The following is a 14,484-nucleotide window of genomic DNA, read 5'->3' on the forward strand; positions in this document are numbered from 1 at the left end:
AATTACCATACTTTAAAGGCAGATGTGTAATATCAGTTTTTATTGGGCACAACATGCGAGTTCATACATTGAACACTTCGCCTGTTAACTTTAATGTTAGAGAGCTGTATGACATTAGCTGTAACAGTGGTAGCTAACCCTTCCATAACTTTACATCTCTCATCAGAGCTACTAGCTGCCCTTGCATCATGTGCTTAAAACTGTTTCTTTCTGCATTGGGCTAAGACTATGATGGTGACCAGAGCTTCTTAATAGTAACTCACCATCATCAGTATCTGTGTTATGCATCTCCCTTTGCATTTCTCTGGTGTTTTTAAATAGCAGCACCAGTATAGTCTGCCTGACTCATTCTGTTCTGTATGTTAAAATGGACTGTCAGCACTTAATGATGTCACCCTTCTGTGATGGCAAGGCTTGATAAATTCTGTTTATGAAACCCGGAGAAAGTACATCGGATAATGATCCCTGGCTTGCTTGACATCCTTATGCTGTTATTAAAGAGCACTTTCACTGTACTTTTGTAATTTCTGTGTATACCTTGCATACATATGCACTTCCAGTGTTAGCCTTTTATTGCATTATGTAGCTTCTTTATGTGAACAACATTTTGTGAATGACCCATTCATTGGTCAGTTAAATTGCTTGAAATCAGTTTATTTGGTAAACCACATCTTCACAGAGAATTCACAGTGGTTATTACAAATAACGTTATCAGTGATGTACTGTTTAGAATACATGCAAACTCTGTGATTGGCACTTCATTGTACATGTTTTCTGGTTCCATTAGTATTACTAACCATTTTACCAATATATGTAGATAATTTGTACTGTGTGGTGACAAATGTGCGCACCACCGTTTCTTATGCACAGCCCCTACCACACATTGTTGTTTGGACTTACTGTAAAGACTAGAAGTAGTGTTTAGCTACCAAGTAAAACACGTGATGGCAGTGGGTTTATTTATTTTATTTGCATTTTCTGGGGTTGAGCACTGATGTCCATCGACCTTTTTCAGACTGTGCCCGGGAGCATTGTCTGGTTAAATGACTTGCTCATAGTCACACAGTTGGGCTTACTTTATGGTAAGCAAATGTCACATCAGCTACTTAAAAAAATCTTATAGGTATTGTAAGCAGTGCTGAACAAAACATATGTGCAGTACAACGATACTTATAAAGTGTGCCATAACTGGGATAAAAATTGCATTACATACTATACTGTTTCCTTAAACATATTCATGATGCTTCTTACTATGAGTGGTTCAGTAGTGCAGACATCAAAAATTTCCATGCACTTCACTTGTTTCCCAAGAAAAAAAAAACAGCAATGCACAATGAACTGTCAGAACTTCTGACTATTAATGTCAGACATAACTGCCAAATGGATAAAATCGGAGCAATCCTTAGGGGTTGGAAATAATGATTAAGGTGCTTAGCTCCAAAGAATAAGGTAGAGAGTTTGATTCTCTCACTTTGCACTGTGTGCTTATTGATTAGACATGTAATAGTGTGCAGACTGAGTCATGGGTGATACTAGGCAGTTTGACATTCTAACTCATTTTTGTCCACTTACTGTACCACCTCATAATTTTGCTTTGACTTTAAAAATGTTAACATTTCTTTATTCAAAGTTACCATAACAAGCACGCACCTGGGCATTTAGTTGGCTTTAATGCCCATTCATATGGATTTCAGGTAACTGAATTAAAATGGTTGAAAGCTGATTAATTTAGTTGTCTGAAGGTAGATTTAGTTGAATTTGCTAGAATTAGCTGTGTAATAGAGAAGTGTATTTACGTGTTGAAGTTTGACCCTGGTGACAGTTGTTAACCACAGATAATCACTGCTGGTGTGGGTTCTGTTTGTGTGGTGACAGTACTTCCCATCATGTAGTAATTAATATTTCTATTAAGTAACCATAGAGTAAGTAAAAGGGTGGTGAGGAGAAAGCTTCTTTTTGTGTGGGTGCAGGAGTGGTTTCAGATAGCTTCATTTCAGATGTTCTCCCTTGGGTGTTTTTGACACTAGGATGCTTTGATCAGTTGAAGTTTGACTAAATGCACGTTCAACCAGAGGGTCTTTCTGTAATTTGGAATGACTTATTTTGGAGTTCAGTCAGTGTCACATAATCATGTATATTCATCTTTTTTTCTTTTTTTTTTTGCTGTTTCATTTCCTAGAATGGTATTGGTGCGCACACATGTGTGTACACACACTTTCTGCATCATTAACTCCCTCTTGTTCCTGCAGCCAGCCATTGGTTATGAATGCTATTCCTGAATAGGAGGTAGTTTGCTCCCTCATTTGTGGTAGAGCTCACAAAAGTAATTGTTTTGACCTTTGGAAGTATCAGGGGGCTTTTAGGGACTTGGTGTTTAAAATTCAGAAGAATGAGGAGTTTATCCAGGTGGTCATCCAATGAATGAGAAGATAGCATTCTCAAATATTCATTTCCATTTGTTTATAGGGAAAGTCTAACTGGGCACACAAGCTTCTTTTCAAGAGGACCACGCAGAAAACCTCCACAAAAAAATAACAGTAGTGCATATACAAAGTACAGAATACTCTGGTAACATTTTTCCACGAGCTATTTGTAGTCGTACTTACACAACATAAATAATGCTTGGGTAAAATTAGCTGCATTACCTACAAGTTGAAGATGAAGCAGATAATTACTTACTGCAAAATATATGTGTTTAAACATAAACAATATTGTCTGCATTAACGTTAATAGTACATTAAGTTAGATATAATCGTATGCATTTTGTCATCAGTGGAAGACAGAAAAATGAGAGAAAAAATAGTCACTGACATGTATGTGTATATAGGAGAGGTAGTTTAGGAATTTAGCCAAGGGAGTAGCAGGGGCATATCCATGAGTCCAGCAGGAACACTATTAATCTGTCTCTGAAAATGTATGCATTGTTGAAACTGATTGGAGGGGGAATGGAGTTCTAGAATTTTTGAGAGAAATGGAGTAAAGAGCATTTCCTGCTTTGTTGTGACCTCTGTTATTTGAAAGACGTTTGTTAGATCAGCAAGCTCTTTTGGTGGAGTTGTAGTATGCCACATAGAGTGGGGCATTTTTCAGGGTGGAAGAGTAGTCTGAATGCCAACTGAAGTTGAGTAGTTAAGGAGGTGAGGTAGCTCAAGACAATTCAGGTGCCTGAAGGCCATGTAATGATCGAGTATGGCTTGTTGGAAGCAAATTTAGCTATTTTATTATAGCATTGCTATAATGTAGTTGTTAGGGTGGACTGGAGGTTGGTGAAGAGGCATACAGAAGTGTAGGCAAGCAAGGTAGCTGGATGTTAATGTTATCATGCTGCTTTTAGTCATGACTGTAGAGCGACACTGTATCTTCTGATGTATGGTTTTTCATTGCTTGTTGGATGTGGAGATTGAATGTCATGGTGTCATCTTCTAATTATCATTAACCTTTTTTCCATTTTCTACCTGGAGTTGTGATGCCTACCATAATCCTCAACTCTCTTTTTCCCATTTTTTGCATTGGGTTGGGGTGTCATCAGTCATCTCTGTTCAGTGCCACTGTCCTATATTCTTCGAGAGTCTTCCCTAATTATGACAGGTCATCTGTAACACAATCCATCCATTTCTTTGCTGGACACCCTGTTTTTCTCTTTCCCTTTTCCTACCTGTCCCAACTCCTTTTTTTATTTAATTTATTCTTTAGATGGGTTAGTCCTACTAGGCTAATTGCCTCTTTTCAGGGGAGACCTGAAGTGTTAGTTACACTAGTAAAGTGAAATTTGTCCAAAGCATTATGGAACTTCTACTCTTGTCCACCTGAGCTACCACCAAGTCAGGCATGTAATGTCTCATCTGAAGGACTGCACACTCGAGTGTAGCACCCCCTTTATACTGCTCTTGGTTCCAAATGTTGCTTTGACGCCATCAACACTGTAGACTGTTCTGCAAATTCAACTCTGTGCTTTCCCTGTGTCGACTTCCACCTCATTATTCCAGCCGAAATCGGTCTGCCAATTTATTTTATTAAAGCGATTTCGTACACAGTATGCTGGCTCTGTCTTTACTGCGACTTCCACCTCAACCAGAGAGTCTTTCATACTTGACAGTTGAATAGATGGTCTGAAAGGCTCTCTCAGAATCCGTCAGTCTACTCTTCTTTCTTTCTCATCCTCAAATTCTTCCCCTCTGATATTTGTAAAAAGCAATGTCAACAATCGATATACCTGGTGTGGAAATAGAACCCACAGCCTTCTGCACCAAAGGCAAGTATGTCACCTGTTGCAACACTGACACTAGATTGTCTTCTGCTTTTGAGCACGTCAGAACCACATAATCTGTTCTCTTTGACCTTTTTCTCTGCAGTTGGAGCTGATGCATTCTGATTTTTCTGCTCCCCCTTCATATGGGAGCTCATTGGCCCATCATTCCCAACATTGCCTGGTTCAAGAGTTTTCTGCTCCTTCCTTTGCTGTGCAGATTCATCTGAACTTTTATACCAGTTTCCTACAGAAGGCGTCAGAGCATCATCGTGTAGCAAATCCTGCTCCACTTGCTTAGTTTGAGACCTCTTTGGTACCTTATGCTTTGACATTACCTGTGTTGGATTTTTACACTAAAGCCTTCACTTCACAGGTAATCCATAACTTCAGTTTCTATTTGTTTAACTTCTAATTTACTAGTCCTCCGTTCTGCATTCTTCCTTTGTTTTCTTATTTTTTTCTATTGTGAAATTTTCTATATCTGGGTGCTTTTACCTATATTTTTCCAAGTATCTTTTGAGCTGCTTTTTTTATTGATTAGCTTGGCTTTGTCCTTTACATAAATATTGCACCATATCATTTCTCTGTCTTTCCCATGCCTATGTTTCTTTTTTATACCTTTCAATAATCTCTGGATTTTGTTCTTTATATTTTTGCTCTTCCTTTGTTGCTATTTGTTCCAGGCGGCCAGAGTTTCTTCATCTATGTAATATTTTTCATGGATCTGTTGTATTAAAGAATGCTAATTTGCATTTGAAGCTTTTGACAGTTTTTCTTGCGCAAGTATGTTTCTTTCTTGTAATTTTTCTCTTAATCTTTCTGAATATCTTGTCTGGAAATTATGGGCTTCTAGTATCCCATTCCCTGGTCAAAGTAAGGTTAAAGTTCATGAAATTAGTATGGTTTCAGTCTGTTAGCCAGAAGTGCTCTTCACAGCACTTGCATGTGCCCAGAACTCACTCCTCCTGCAATCCATACAGAGTAGTATGTATTGGCATATTTAGGTACGATTGTAAATTCTCTTTTATGAGACCCATTGCTCCTACTACTGTTGGGACTGTCTAGGTATCCTCCTTCCATGTTACCCTAGTTTCTGCCTGTAAATCCTGGTTTTTTATGACTTTGTACTGAAGACACTGTAGTCACCGAGTGTAGTAATTTCAATGATCCGTGCTACTTTTTTCTTTTCCTGAACTACTATATCTGGTTTTCTTGCATCTATTTTTGAACTGTTGCTAATAGGTGATCCCATGTGATATAAACTTAATCATTTTCTATAATGCTTTGTGGCTCATGTTTCCAATGCTTCTCAGCTACTTCAGTATTATATTTGCCCAATCCCCAATGAAAAATTCTTGCCACATTATTATGCTTATGCCTTTCAGTATACAGTCCTTCTGCCATTGGTGCATCACACCCAGCAACAAGATGTTCAACTGTTTCCAATTCTGTTTTACAGAACTTGCATTTGTCTGTTTCTCCCGCATGTTCAATGGACTTAGTGGACTATGTACACGTTGGTTCACAATCCTGGGCCGCCAATATTAACCTTTAGTCTTTTGGTTTAAATGCACCTCTCCTTAACCATTCCTGCATTCTGTCCTGATCGACATGAGGTTGTTCCAAGAGTTTTCTGTACTTGCAACTATATTTATGCATCTTCCACATTTCTTGCCTTCTCAAGTGCCTTTTTTAATTTTTCCAAGTCTTTTGGATTTCTGATACCATGATGGGAATGGACCCCATTCCTAAATCAAAGTACGATTAAAGTTAATGAAATTAGTATTATTTCAGTCTTTGTCAGCAAAAAGTGCTCTTCGCAGCACCTGCAGTGTGCCCAGTAATGACTACTCCTGCAATTCATATGGAGTTACATGTATTGGTAACGTATCTAAATAAGGTTGTAGATTCTTTTTTATAAGACCAGTTGCTGTTACTACTATTGGAACTGTCTGAGGATCTTTCTTCCATGTTGCACTCGTTTCTCCCTGCAAATCCTGATATTTTTAGACTTTGTGTCTCTGTACACAAGACACTGTAGTCACTGGATGTAGCGATTTCAATGTTCAGTGCTACTTTTGTCTTTTCATGGACCACTATATCTGGTTTTCTTGCATCTGTCTTTTGAACTGTTGGTAAGGGTGATCTCATGTGATGTAGACTTCATTATTTTCTGTGATGCTTTGTGGCTCAAGCTTCCAGCATTTCAGCCACTTCAGCACCATAATGTTTGCACAATCCCCAGTGCAACAGTCTTGCCACATTATTATGCCTTTCCGTATACAGTCCTCCTGCCATTAGTATGTCACAACCAACAACAAGATGTGTGACTGCTTCCAATTCTGTTTTACAAACCTACATTTGTCTTTCTCCTACATGTTCAATGGACTTTGTAAATCAGTGTGTACATAGCCCACTATTTGGGCCGCCAATATTAGCCTTTCATCTTTTGATTTGAATTCTCCTCTCCTTAACCATTTCTGCATTCAATCCTGATCAACCTGAGGTTCTTCCAGGAGTGTTCTATACTTGGAACTATATATCTGAAGTAGTTAACTTTATTTGTGCATCAACCTATGGGTTATCGGATCCATGTCCGATCCGAGCCGGCAGTTTCCAACAGCTAAGATCCGAGCTCCAAGCTCCTCCCCCTCCCCATAATCCCCTGCCATCCCTTCCTGACCTCAGATCTAGTTTGCCGCGGTTACACCAGCAGCTTGATCTCGAGCTTCCAGGCCTTCAAGAAGTTTTTCTGTGAGAAAAATCTTTTCTTTTTGTGGTTTAGTTAAAGGTTTGTGTGAGTTTTTGTGTGTGTGAACTAGTTTATCTTTTTAAAAGTAATTGTTAGTGTACTTCCCTTATTTTTTGTGTTACCCCCCCCCCCCATTTTGTGAGAGCGTTAGGGTGTGTGTGTGGTTTTGGGCCTAGTGAGTGTGTTTTAGTTTTATTATGTCTGAGGCCTCCAAAACTTTTTTCTCTAAATGTACCGAGTGTGGCCATAAGCTCTCCCCAACGGATGGCCACACTTGGTGCGTTTTATGCCTTGGGGTCGAACACTTTTTGTCCGGCTGCTCTATTTATGCAGCGTTCAACCCCAGGACTCTCGGGGACTGGAGGTCGAAGCTGATTCTGGCTGGACTCCTGCCCCCTCGGACTCTGCTCCATCCTCCTGTCCCTCCGCGGCTGCGCCTACGGCTACTTCCCTTCCCCTAGCCAGGACTCGGCCTCCCACCTTGAGCCAGGAGGATAGGGAAGCTAGGAGAGAAAAGCTCCGGGAGAAGCATCACAAGCGGCGGGCCGAGGCCTCTGCGTCGGCCCTGCCAGCCAAGCGAGCTTCTCCCCCTGGGACCTCTGAGCCTTCTTTTTCCTGGCTCCGTTCACCCTGCTTCTCGCCGAGGCCGGAGGAGGAGGAGGCCCAGTCACCTTCAAGGTCATCGAGGCGGCACTCCTGTCCCACCTCAGTGACCTCTTCTAGGTCCACTAGAAGTTTAACTGATGCAGACTTGGACCAGATGATGCGAAGTTTCCTTCAGGCCCAGCTGCAGATGGCAGTGCTCCTGCCCCCCCTCCTCTGGGGGGAGCTCGACCCCCTTTTTCACCCCGATTGCTCCTTCCCCGACTCGCTTCCCGGGTTTGAGGCCTTCGGAGCCGGGTAGCGTTGGAGCCGGGGGAGTGTCGGCGCCGATAGAGTCGGGTTCTTTGGCGCCGATGGCACCCTCGAGTCTGTCGGGTCCCTTTTCTACAGATCTGAGACTGTCAGTATGTTTTCGGTTCCATCCAGGTCGGAGCATGCTGGCTCCCGGATCCGATCATGTCGGCGCCGGCTCCTATACGTGCATCCGATCCGAGGGAGAGTCTGCTCTCGGATCCTAGGGAGAGCAGCTCTCCTTCAGCTTTTGACGTGGTGGAGAGGGTTCTGTCGAGGGATTCCAGGCCCCCGGCCTTAGCTACCGCTCCACCCTGCACTCCCTCTCAGACGGGTCCGACTTCAATCACCCGGCCCCAGGGACAGCCTGCTCAGACGTCCCAGATCTTTCCCTTGTTGGAACAGGATGTGGTTGGTAAGGCCTCCTCAGACAGCCCCCCCCTCCAGGAAGTCCCTCACAAACGCAAGTGCAAAAGGAGGCACTTGGACTCCCCTGAGTCCTTGACAGAGGACACAGATTTGGAGGAAGGGGAAGGCTCCCCAAGATCACCCTCCGAAGACGTCTCCTTTGGAGACGACATGGAGATGCTCAGGATCAGGGGGGGTGGTGTGCCCCAAAGCCTACCTCAGACGAGTCTGTGTTTCTGGAGGCGTTTGAAGCAGGCCCGTCTACCTCTTGGGTGTCCCCTCCAGCCAACCCCCTGGTAGACCTGATCACTACCAGGGCATGGAAGGAGCCGGGCACTGTGGAGCCCTTTCCTAAGAGGCTGGACAGAATTCTTAGCCCCCCTCGGACAGGTCGCATTGGTGTAAGGGAACACCCGTAGATGCCATGTTGGTGGCAGCAGCCACCAAAAGGGAACTGGCCCAGGAGAGTCCCTCAGTCCATCCTCCTGACAAGGAGTCTCGGGCGATGGACCGCTTGGGGAAGCGGGTGTTTGCTTCAGCCACCTTCTCGGTAAGGTCGCTGAACTATATGGCACACGTGATACGACTCCAGCAGGATCTTATCAAAGAGTACGCTGGGTCGGCCCCAGAATCCATGTCAGCAGAGGACAAACAAGTGTACTCTACCCAAATGGCCACTCTCAGGTCTATTTCCAATACCTCTATGCGGCTACTATCCCATGCTATGGAAGGAGCCGCTAGAGCTAGCGGAGTTGGCGTCATCCTAAGGCAACAGGCATGGCTCCACCACTGTGATTTCACGGAACCCTTTAAGGCGTCATTCGCTAACTCCCCGTTTGATGGCTCTGCCCTCTTTGGCAAGACCGTATGCGACACCTTGGTCCAGAGCGAGAAAGACGGGAAGACGTTGTCTGCCGTCGGAGTCTGCTTCTCTGCTCCCCAGAGGTCCTTCTCCAAGAACCAAAAGGGACAGAAGAAGATGTGGCTCCGGAAGTCTCAACAGTCCCGTTTCACTTTGGACCCCCTGTCCTTCAGAGGTAGAGGAGGACAGGGTGGACGCTGCCCCAGAGGCAGAGGGGGCCCGAAAAACTTTGGGTCCAGAGAACCTTTCTCTGATCGGCCCACGTAGCAACCCTGAGGGGTTACCCGACGGCTCCACTCTGGAGGCAGTCAGGGGGCATTTCTCGAGGCACCTAGCAGCTTGGGAGTCCATCACGACAGACAGCTGGGTGCTTTGTATCCTATCCAGAGGCTACGAAATTCCATTTTTCCATCCCCCTCTCAGACCCAGATACTTCCCCAATGTCCCACCCGATCAGAGGGAGGCCGCAGCAGCAGAGATTCATCAGCTGCTAGAAAAAAGGAGCGATCCAGTATGGATAAGGCTTTTACTCCAGGTTCTTCTTGGTGCCAAAAAAGACTGGGGACTTGAGACCTATCCTCTACCTTTCCCACTTGAACCTGTCGGTAGCCAAAGAAAAGTTCCGGATGGTCACCCTTCAATCCATTCTCCCCCTCTTGCAGGAGAACGACTGGATGTGCTCCATAGACCTCAAGGATGCATACTACCACATCTTGATGGACAAACTATCCAAGAGGTTTCTCCGCTTCAGGCTAGGAGCTAGCCATTACCAATTCAGGGTCCTCCCTTTGGTCTCACCACAGACCCCATGGTGCTCACCAAAGTGTTAACTGTGATAGCGGCCCACCTGAGACTCCAGGGAATTTAGGTCTTCCCATACCTGGACGACTGGCTCCTGACCGCCCCCACAAGGCATCTACTCTGCACCGCCAGGAATTATTTTCTTCACTTAGCTCCACGGCTGGGGATCACGATCAATGTGGGAAAATCTTCCCTTCTTCCGACTCAGGTCATAGATTTTATCGGAGCCAGGTTGAATACAAACCAGCTTTTAGCCTTCTTGACTCCGGACCGGCTGCGAACTCTAAAACTCCTGTTGCAGGCCATTCTTCATTGCCCAGCCCCTCTGGCGGAATTGGTCCTGAGGGCCCTAGGCTCGATGGCGGCAACCATCAACCTCCTACCCATGGCGCGCCTAAATATGAGAATCCTCCAAGTCCAGTGGTCCTTCCTGCATTTATCCCCTGAGCCATCCCGTCCCTCTCAGAAGGGTTTGCAGGAGAACCATCTTATGGTGGCTGCAGTCTCCGGACCTCCAGAAGGGGTGCCTCTTTTCTATGTCCCCTCCCTTAGCCACGGTGACCACGGACGCCTCTCGCCTTGGGTGGGGGGGGCATTGTTTGGGCAGGACCGTCCAAGGCACGTAGGACCATGCGGAGACTTCACTGCATATCAATGTCCTAGAGATGAGAACGGTGCTGTTAGCGTTGCAAGCACTTCAGAGCCTTCTTCCCTTCGGGACAGTTGTGATCCAGACGGACAACATGTCTGTCGTCTGGTATATCAACAGACAAGGGGGAACCAGGTCCTATCCACTTTGTTGAGAGGCCATGAGAGTGTGGGAATGGGCGATTTCCACCAACCGTTTTCTCATAGCGACGCACATTCCGGGATGGTCCAACATCCTAGTGGACAGATTGAGTCACACCATCCTCTCGCCGTATGAGTGGTCTCTGAATCCCAAAGTAGCAAAGCAGATCTTCTCAAAATGGGGTCAACCTTGTTGCGATCTTTTCACCTCTCCTTCAAACGCAAAGTGCAACACCTACTTCGCTCTAATTCCCTCACCCAGGGAATCACCAAGAGACGCTCTGGTGCATGTTTGGCCTCCCCGGTCTACTTTATACTTACCCTCCTCTTCCCCTAAAGTTTCTACAGAAAGCCAGACGGTTGGAGAGCAGAATAATCCTCATTGCCCCATTCTGACCTCGGCAGGCTTGGTTCCCATATCTATGGTCTCATCTAGTGAATCCTCCCCAGATTCTAGATCCCATTCCGGGTCTGATCTCTCACCCATTGGGCCTGTCGGCCCCGAACCTGAACAACCTCAAGCTCACGGCTTGGTTGATCCAGTTCCACTGTTAGCTAGGACTCCCGGTATCTCTTCCCCGGTCAAAGCTATCCTAGTAGCCGCTCACAAGCCATCTACTAGAAGGGTTTATAATAGCAAATGGAAACGTTTTTCTATTTGGGTGGAGCATCAGAACTTGGATCCCTTTACAGCTCCGTTACCAGCAGTGCTGGATTTTCTGTCAGGATTATTCGACCAAGGTGCTAGCTCTTCCACAGTCAAAGTCCAATTGGCAGCAATTTCTCATTACCATGTTGGATGTGATCTTGGCCCTTTGACCTCATCCAGATTGTGTAAGGCCTTCTTGATGGGCACCTTCTTACTAAGAACCCCCAGTGAAGGATGCAGTCCCTCCTTGGGATTTAGCGCTGGTACTCCAGGCTTTAACAGCTTCTCCCTTTGAGCCCGCAGCTTCGGTGGATCTCAAATTCTTATCCTGGAAAACAGCTTTTCTTGTTGCTACTACTTCGGCAAGAAGGGTTTCGGAACTTCAAGCCCTTTGCGCCAAGCCACCGTACTTGACCTTCCACAAAGATAACCAATCCCTCTTTTCTGCCCAAAATTGCTTCCGAATCTAATATCAACCAGTCCATTAATTTACCAGTCTTCTTTCCCAATTACCAGAATAAAGGTGAATACAAGTTGCACTCTTTAGATGTACATAGGCAACTACGATTCTATTTGCACAGGACAGCTGGTTATAGGGAATCAGACCAGCTGTTTGTATCCTTTGCTAAATCTAGTTTGGGGAAACCTGTTTCAAAAGTCACATTGTCCAGATGGATTTCCCAGTGTATTCTCTTGGCATATGAGAGTTCTGGCCGGCCTGCACCTCAAGGAGTTCCATGCCCATTCTACCCGATCGATTTCTACCTCTGCGGCTTTTCAATCTAGGGTGTCGTTGGATGACATTTGTTCAGCAGCCACTTGGGCGGCTTCTCATACATTTATAAGCCATTACAAGTTGGATATTGTTTCCAGAGGGAGAGCATCCTTTGGCTCTGCAGTGCTCCGGAATATCCTTCCATGAGGACCTGCCAAGAATCAGGTAGCTGGGGACTCTGTCCCATAGGTTGATGCACAAATGAAGTTAACTACTTCAGATTAAGAAGTTATGTACTCACCATAATGTTCCATCTGAGTAGGTACACTTCATTTGTCAGCAACCGTCCCTCCCACCGTCCCCCTGTCCTACTTGGATGTTCATGGTATTTCTGCTTTCATGGCATATTGTATCCAGGTTAGACTATGAAAGTGGTATTTTTTGTGGATATTGCAGTTCTTGCTTTTAGGCAAACTCGATCTGAGGTCAGGAAGGGATGGCAGGGGATTATGGGTAGGGGGAGGAGCTTGGAGCTCGGATCTTAGCTGTTGGAAACTGCTGGCTCGGATCCGATATGGATCCGATAACCCATAGGTTGCTGACAAATGAAGTTTACCTACTCAGATGGAACGTTATGGTGAGTACATAACTTCTTCTTATCCACTTTCCACATTTTCTGCCTTCTCTTCTGATCCGTCACGTTATATTCCTTTGTGTTTTGGCACATTCAGTTGCTGCCCGATTTTTATTTACTTCTGGTTTGATTTCCATTCCCGCTTGACGCTGATATACTTCTGCTACACTAAGCAGGGAAGTCATCTTAGATTTATTCTCCAAACTTTTCACTACGCTTGGGTCTTGAGGTCAGCAGACATATTGGAAGTTCGATTGCAGCTCTATACATGTAATCAATTTCAAGGAAGCCCATACCGTCTTCGGAACAGGTAATGTGTAATTTTGGTATGCACTGATTTTTATAAATCATTTGAGCACAAAGCATCCTTGTTTCCTATGTAATCTATCCAACACCTTTTGGGGCCAATCAGTCACTCCAAAATGGGGCCAATCAGTCACTCCAAAACTGTAAGAGCAAATTGGTTTATAACTTGAATTTTGTTCCTAGATGTAAACGCTGTTGTCATAATTAAAGTCTTCTAAAATATTCCTTACTAAGTTTTATTTGCATTTGTTCATGTTTTATTGTTGATCCAGTATCAGTTCCCATATATTTGTACACACACTCTTGCTCAAGTTATTTTGTATCGCATTCTTGTCCCAAACTGATGTTTTCTTGGTGCTGCAGACTTTGTGCTTTAAAGGTTGCTTTTGCACATTTATCAAGACCAAATGGCATTCTTATATCATCTGAAAGTTTTGACTTCTTGCAGATGTTCTTAGTGTTTCACTGTTGTAATCATAGTGCGCTGATTAAAGCACAAAACCGACAGCAAGGTACGTCGTGGTCGGGGCCTAGGCAAGGAATACAGTATGAATGAAAATCTTTGAGGTATTTGCTTTCCACAAGTAATGCAATTATTAACCTTTACTGACATCGGTAAGGAGCAAGAAAATGTTTCCCCAACGGGGTACTTCGCTTTTAGTTGAAAACTTCGGTTCTGAAACTCGAAAACGAAAATTTCAGGAGTTGGCCGACCAGACTTGCGAACTGCTTCTGCTTCGGGCACCGCACGGCAAGAATGACTGATGTAATGGCGTCGGCTGCATGTTTTATACCCCCTGATGACCTGATGTCATGGAAGAAGGGACAGCAACCAACACAGGACCCAAGACTTTAGTCAGGCCGACTGAGGGCAACCTGCAAGCAGATTAACCTAATGTAGTAACAGCAACAGTGAGCACACTCTTAACATCTACATTTATGGTAAGTGTACATAACTGTACTTTGTGCTTTCAGTTCCTTATCTGATGAGATATACAGTTTTAAAGCACTGACAAAGAGAAGATAAGTCTTTATTCTTTATTGTTTTCTAGGGCTTAAATTATAACCATGGCCTAATCTGTTAAGTAGACAGCTTAATGGGTTGAGGACAAGACAGAATAGCAGCTGTGACAGAAAGCCACCCTGGAATATCCCCCTTTGAAATTTTATTCCTGGAATAATAATTTGTCCTTTATCATGGCTTTAATTGCAAAGTGGTCTGCCAGTGTTACATGGTCACTGTAATATAGTCGATCAGTGTAGGGTATATGCTACACATTTTTAAGCACTTTATTATCCATGAATGTGGGATACTATCAAATGCTTTTTGTAATCAGTCCTTGTCATACTTCGATTCTTCCCCTTTTTACAGTTCTTCACTATGACTTTATTTAGCAACAAATGATCCTTTGTTCCATATGATTT

The 14,484-nt window shown here is 44.3% G+C and overlaps 1 protein-coding gene across 2 annotated transcripts in view; it reads left to right on the forward strand.

Moving 5' to 3' along the window:
- Positions 1-14,484, forward strand: part of CCDC25 (coiled-coil domain containing 25) — a gene marked incomplete in the record, with an annotated part of 783,974 nt that overhangs the window by 542,818 nt on the left and 226,672 nt on the right.

This window comes from Protopterus annectens, chromosome 2.part1 (assembly GCF_019279795.1).
Source record: "Protopterus annectens isolate FY-2018-M chromosome 2.part1, PAN1.0, whole genome shotgun sequence".
Classification (NCBI taxonomy): Eukaryota; Metazoa; Chordata; order Ceratodontiformes; family Protopteridae; genus Protopterus; species Protopterus annectens.